Source organism: Anarhichas minor, unplaced genomic scaffold, assembly GCF_050575085.1.
Source record: "Anarhichas minor isolate MPS153535 unplaced genomic scaffold, ASM5057508v1 ptg000003l, whole genome shotgun sequence".
Classification (NCBI taxonomy): domain Eukaryota; kingdom Metazoa; phylum Chordata; class Actinopteri; order Perciformes; family Anarhichadidae; genus Anarhichas; species Anarhichas minor.
In genome coordinates this window covers 15,414,026-15,421,178 of record NW_027466449.1, presented here as the reverse complement: position 1 = coordinate 15,421,178, position 7,153 = coordinate 15,414,026, and positions in this window count along the sequence as shown.

Genomic DNA, 7,153 nt, shown 5'->3' with positions numbered 1-7,153 from the left:
TAGCTCGTGACTTTAAGCTAACGTTCGTAAATTTGAAAAGACGTTGACGTAATATACGCTAACGTTAAATAGTAAATAGTAAACATTTTCAATTAATAAGTATGTTCAATATATACTAGTTGGACTCTAAATAAGATGCAGCTATTATTAATCTTTCTTTATGGGCCTTATTCTTTTGGTACTTAAACTTACTTTGATTGCCGCCGGTGATAACCATAGAAGAAGATAACTGACGTCCAACCACCGGACGTCGTTACACTGAGTCACTGTCAATTTAGTAGGTTAACAAGTTTTACTATTTCCAGTTCCATCATATGCTAATATCTCCACTCTACTACATTTCAAAGTAAAATAGCGTTGTTTTAATCCTTACAAAATAATATGCAGCGTTTTGAATCAAACGATCCATAAAGTAGTTTTCCCCCTATCTATAACATGCTGCGTACGCATGAATACATTAGTAATAATAACCTTTCCTAAAGTATAATTAAGTATAATACTTAGTTCCAGTACTGTAAAAAATTGTATTACTATCAAACTATCTTTGCAAATACCCCAACAACTGTCAGAAGCTTCTAAATTGTAATAATACAAATACATAATAAATATAACACACTGTGTATAATATTGCAACACAACAATTATAACAATTATTCTGCCTGTATATATAACTTTTTAGTTATTGTGGATTTTTTACTTTTTTATTAATCTAATATTCTTTACTGTTGTATTACTTATTTATAATACTTGTTTTGATCTTGTTTTTTTTACTATGTCTCTTCTTTGCACTATATACTATGCTGCTGTAATCCTGTAAATGTCCCCACTGCGGGATTAATAAAGGATTATCTTATTGTATCTTATCTAATAGTAGGTCTACTGGACTAGAAAACTACTATTAAAGGGTGATTTTGTCATTTTACAGGAGCAAAAATAATCTGCCAAAAGTGCTCTTCTACAAAATACTTTGTGGTCTACACTTGATCCCACTCAGGACACCATGTAATTGTCATGACAATAAAAGAGACAAATAGCACAAAGAGACAAAATTAACCAATAACATGTGTTGAATCAGGCAGTATGCATATATAGGAAACTGGAAATTATCATTAATTGTGTACAAGGTTAGAGTTCAAAGTAGGCTAAGATAAAATAATAAAATACCTCAAATGTTTACTTAAATCAACATCAACTCCTTGGTGGATGCTGTGATGCCCGATGACGGACTGAAGAATGCTGTCGCCCTCTTCTGGTCAAACATGAGCTTTGCAGGTGGCTGTGGAGGATAAGACACAATACTGCCTCAGGCAGATTCAGTCCTCTATGAGCATGATTTTGTTTTTACTTTCTCTTCTCCCTTCTCTCTCTTTTGCCAACCTATTGTCTATCTCCCCCTGCTTGTCTCATCATGAGCCCTTAAGAAACCTGCCAACAAATTACAAGGTAGTGTTTGTGTTAACTAGGTCATCCCCATGTTATTGTGAAAACACCATGACTCTTTCCAAAGCACAAGGGGATCATGCTATAAGGCGAGAGAGACCGGAGTCTCTCCTATAACAGTAAATGTGCTTGTTTTTGTGTCTTACAATACTGACCATTCAAATCTCTATATTCAATGGTAGAATGTTTACTAAATTACTGTACTTGTACTAGAGTATACATATTTCATGCTACTTTGTATTTCTAACTCACTACATTCCAGGCAAATATGATACAAATATTGTTGTTGTATTTGTTTTTTTTGATACTATATGGACTCATGAGTCTGAAATAAAAGTTGATTTTATGATTATCTGATAAAGTATTTTGCATTGGGATATAAATAACCTACCAAATATAGTAGCTAAATAGTTTAAATAAATAAAATATACGCACACATGCATGTGTTAAAACTCAATAATAACACTGACATGGACATTTTTTCTGCATGTTTACTTTACCTGAAGGAACAGTTCACCCCAAATCAAAAATACAGTGTTCCTAACCTGTAGTGCTATTAATCAGTCTAGATTGTTTAGGTATGGGTTGTTTGGTTTTGAAAGTATGGCCCATAGAGATGTCTGCCTTTTCTCGCATATATTGGGAGTATATGGCTTGCAGTGCCTCAAAGCCCCCAAAAAATACATTTGAAAAACTCAACAGCAATGTATCTTTCCAGAAATCATGACCTGCTATCTCAGGATAATGCACAGACCTTGTGAGCAGTAAAGGAGACTTTTGATTGTACCTCTAAAAAATATAAACCACAGTTTGATTTATTACCACAAACAAAAAGGTGCTTGAACATTAATAGGGGACTTGTTTTTTCGCTTTAGGCACTATTGTGAAGCAATCGATCAATTCCAAACAAACAAAATCAGACTTAATACAAATTTTAAAAAAGGTATATCAATTTATTGACCTCTTACATTCTAAAATAACAATGAAACAAGCCATTTATTATCAGCAGAATAACATAAAAGCCAGATCAAGGCTACTGTACTGACACTATGGCTATGTTAAATATCAAAGAAACAAAACAAACTGTACATTCTCTGTACAAAACATTTCCAATTAGAAATGCACATCGATTGATTTTAGTTTAGCATTTAGTCATAATCCAATAAAAACAAAAAACAAAAAAAACAAATGCATCTCCTTTGAATACTAGACAAACTAAAACATAAACTCAAATACCTCAGAGCATTTTCATATCAAGCTACAATGTCTGATTTTCCGCATGGCTTTGCCTGTAGGTCTTTTTGAAATTTGAAATATGGACAAACGCTTTCCTTAAGAAAAATTACATTCCGTGTGTGTTATGCTGTAGTATCTCTATTCAATGTGATGACACTAAGACACTTTTTGCAGGTCTAGTTTCGACAGCCTTACTGTCCTGAGGGGTCCATGCGTTATGATTTTAGCCTGTGTCTAACTTGACTGGACATTGCTTTTATTTCCATCACTGTCCACACTCTCATTGGTTTTAATTTCTACACATGTATCTTGTTTACCAGTTTCATTGCCCACTTCCTTTTTTTGTTCTCCATCCCCTTTGTTTTCATCTTCAGCTGTGCTTATTTTACCAGCAGGACTTTGCTCCTGTCTTTGTCCTTTGATCAACTCTCGCTCTCGACTCACTGGTCTACCTTTACTCCACGTCCTGTCTGCTGGGTGACATATTTTTTTCCGTTTCGGGCTAAGGACATCAGGATTGTTGATCATATGATTCGGATAGCGTATGATACCTTCAGTTGGAGTGGGAAGCAAGGCAGCTCTGTGTCTCTGGGGCTTTACTGCATGCTGAGTTGGACCTAGGGGTCCATTGTATGTTGCAGAATGTGGATCCCTAGGGCCTTGGGATCTGTCAACTAGATGAGGACTATTGAACTGAGGTGATGCTGTCATGTCTGGCCCTCTGCTATCACATCCTGGGCCCCTTATATTTGACCCTTGCATGTCATCCTTCATGGCTGGCTCAAATTCTAACCCTGGGCCTATATCTGGAAATCTTCTATCAGACCCAGGACCCTCAGTGTTTGTATCCCACCTCCCAAGCCCATGTCTTGTATCTGAACTTAAAGGTGCTCCCCTACTATCTGTTTTACCAGGCCCTAACCTTCTCATATCTGGACGTCTTTTTCCCCTCCTAAAATCATGCTCAAATCCTTGTCTACCTTGGATTTCCACGTCTACACCTTGCATTTCAGATCCTAATCCCCCACAATCTGAAAACCTTTCATCAGTCCCAGGACCGTCAATGTTTGAAATTCTGTTTTCAGGCCCTGCACGTCTTGAATCTGGACCTCTGGGGCCTCTTCTATCAAGACCTTCCATTTCAAAATCTCTCCTGTTTGGGCATGAATTCATCAAGTGTGGAGCCCCACGTCCTTCCATGTCTGGCCTTCTCATATTACCCCTGAAATTTGGCTGCATCCAGTCATTCTCAATATGCCCTCCTCTCATATCTGATCCTGGTTCTCCCATATTTGGACCTCTACTATCACAGCCTTGACCTCGATTGTCTGGAACTCTTTCCCCACTGAAAAATGGTCCACGCCCCCTTCTATTTGGTCCAGTACCCCCTCTTTCTGTCTCTCTCCATCCATTTCCAGGTCCTCCCCTACCAGGCCCTGGGCAAACTATTTCTTGGTCACCCTGGACAGGCCCTGGGCCCCTGCAAACAGGAGCACTCCAATCATCTCCTGGAACTCTCAAAGGCCCTGGAAATGGCATATTTGGTCTTTCCTGTATGGACCTTGGCCCTCTACTTTCAGGGCCTCTCCATTCCCCACAAGGACTTTGCCTACTATGTTCTTGAACCTGCTCACCAGGACCTTCCTGTATGGGGCCTGGACCTCTGTTGCCATGTCTTTTCCAATCATCTCCTGAGCATTCTCTTTCATTTCCTACAGACTCCATATTGGGCCCTCTTCCATCGGACCATTGTTCCTCTGTGTCTATGCCTCTCCTATCAAGTGCAGAGTCCCGAAAGTCTGGCCCTTTCCATCGGTCTCCCCGATTTAGACTGCTTATATCTGGCCGTGGTCGTCTAATGCCTCTCCTTATAGGCCTTGAACCCCTCAAGTGTCGTCCTCTTCTATCAGCTCCTTGGCCAGCAATATCTTGGCTCTCTTGGATAGGTTCTGACCCACTAAAGTCAGGCCCTCCCCAGTCATCTCGTCTTTGCCTTAGACCTTCTGAATTTGGACCTTTTTGTCTGATACCTGGGCCTCTAAATTCTGGACCACCAGATCTTCTGCATTCTGGTCCTAGGCCCTCCATATCCGGACCTCTTCTTTCAGGTTCAGGCTTCCTGAAGCCTGAGCCTACAGGTTCTTGTCTGCCAGGCCCAGGGCCCTCAATGTCTGGACATCTACTTTCACAACCTAGTCCTCTAAAATCTGGACCTCTTGGATGTTTCCCAGCAGGCCCTGGACCATCCATAACAGTTCTTTCAGGCCTCACGCCCCTGATGTGTGGACCTCGCCAATCAGACTCTGGGCCCTCCACATTTGGAGGTCTTCTTCCTGGCTCAGGCCCTCTAAAATGTGGGCCTTCTGCACCTCTCCTGTCAGCTCCTGGGCTTTCTCTGTTTGTATCTGAATACTGAAGCCCTGGTCTCCTCATGTCTGGACCTCCTGGCACTCTCCTGTTGGGCCCTGGACCCTCCATACTGGAACCAGGTCCTTCCGGCCTTGGTCCCCTGATAACTGGACCACTCCTGTCAGGCCCTGGGCCCTGAATATTTTGTTGTCCACTTTCTGGCCCTAGACCCCTGATGTGTGGTCCTCTCTGTCCTCTCCCATCAGGCCCTGGATCTTCTATGCCTGGACCAGTTCTTTCAGGCCCCATACCAGTAAACTCAGTCCCTGGACCTCTTACATATGGTCCCCTCCTGTCAGCACCATGTATATCAGTGTTTTGATCTCCGAGACCTCTCCTGTCAGGTCCCTGACCCTTCATAGAGGGACCTCTAAATTCTGGACCTCCTGGTCCTCTTCTGTCAGGCCCTATTCCATCCATAGCTAGATCTCTTCTGTCAGGCCCTGGTCCCTGGAAACCAGGACCTCCTGGTCCTCTCCTGTCTGGTTCTTGACTGTCCATAGTGGGACCCCTCCTTTCATGTCCTGGCCCACTAAAATCTGGAACTTCTGATTCTCCCCTGGTAGGCCAGAAACCACCCATAGCAGGATGTTCTCTATCAGGTCCTGGTCCACTGAAATTTGAACCTGTGGATCTGTTAGGTCCTGGGGCCTCCATAGCTGGACCTCTACTTTCAAGTCCTGGTCCTCTGAAATCTGGACACCCAGATTCTCTATCATCAGGCCCAGTACGCTCCATAGATAAACTTCTCCTCTCGGGCCGTGATCCTCTGAAATCTGGACCTATAGGTCCTCTCCTGTTAGGTCCTGGAGCCTCCATAGCTGGACCTCTCCTCTCAGGCCCTGGTTCCCTGAAATCTGGACCTCCAGGACCTCTCCTTTCAGGCCCTGGACCCTCCATAGCTGGACCTCTCCTCTCAGGCTCTGGTCCCCTGAAATCTGGAACTCCAGGTCCTCTCCTTTCAGGCCCAGGACCCTCCATAGCTGGACCTCTCCTCTCAGGCCCTGGTCCCCTGAAATCTGGAACTCCAGGTCCTCTCCTTTCAGGCCCTGGACCCTCCATAGCCTTACCTCTCCTCTCAGGCCCTGGTCCCCTTACATCTTGACCCCCAGGTCGTCTTCTGACAGGCCCTGGACCCTCCATAGCTGGACTTCTTCTTTCAGGTCCTGGTCCTCTGAAATCTGGACCTCCAGGTCGTCTCCTGTCAGGCCCAGGACCCTCAATATATATGCCTCTGCTTTCAGGCCCTGGACCCCTGAAATCTGGACCTCCAGGTCCTCTCCTCTCAGGCCTAGGACCCTCCATAGAAAAGCCTCCACTTTCAGCCCCATGTCCTCTGAAATCTGGACTTTCAGGTACTTTCCTGTCATGCCTAGGACCCTCCATGGAGACGCCTCTGCTTTCAGGCCCTGGTCCCCTGAAATCTGGACCTCCAGGTCCTCTCCTGTCAGGCCCAATACCCTCCATAGCATTACCTCTCCTTTCAGGGCCCAGTCCCCTGAAATCTGGAACTCCAGGTGCTCTCCTGTAAGGACCAGGACCCTCCATAGATAAACATCCTGTTTCAGGTCCCGCTTCACTGAAATCTGGACCAGGCCCAGGACCCTCCAAAGCTGGACCTCTCCTTTCAGGCCCTGGACCAACAATATCAGGTCCTCTCTTTTCAGGCCATGATCCATTGAAATCTGGACCTGCCAGTACTCTCATGTCAGGTCCTTGACCCTCCATAGCTGGACCTTTTCTCTCAGGTCCTGGTCCTCTGAAATGTGGACCCCCATGTCCTCTATTGTTAGGCCCTGGACCCTCCATAGCTAGCCCTCTCCTTTCAAGTCCTGGTCCCAAAAAGTCTGGACCCCCTGGTCCTTGCATACCAGGTCCTAAATTACCCCTAGTTGGACCTCTCCTTTCAGGCTCTTGTCCCATGAAATCCGCACTTCTTACTCTCCTCCTGTCATGCCTGAGGTCCTCCATGTTTGGACCACTCATTTCAGACCCTGGTTCTCTAAAGGCTAGGTCTTTAGCATCTCTTCTATCAGGCTGATGGATTTTCAGTTCATCTTCAAATGGC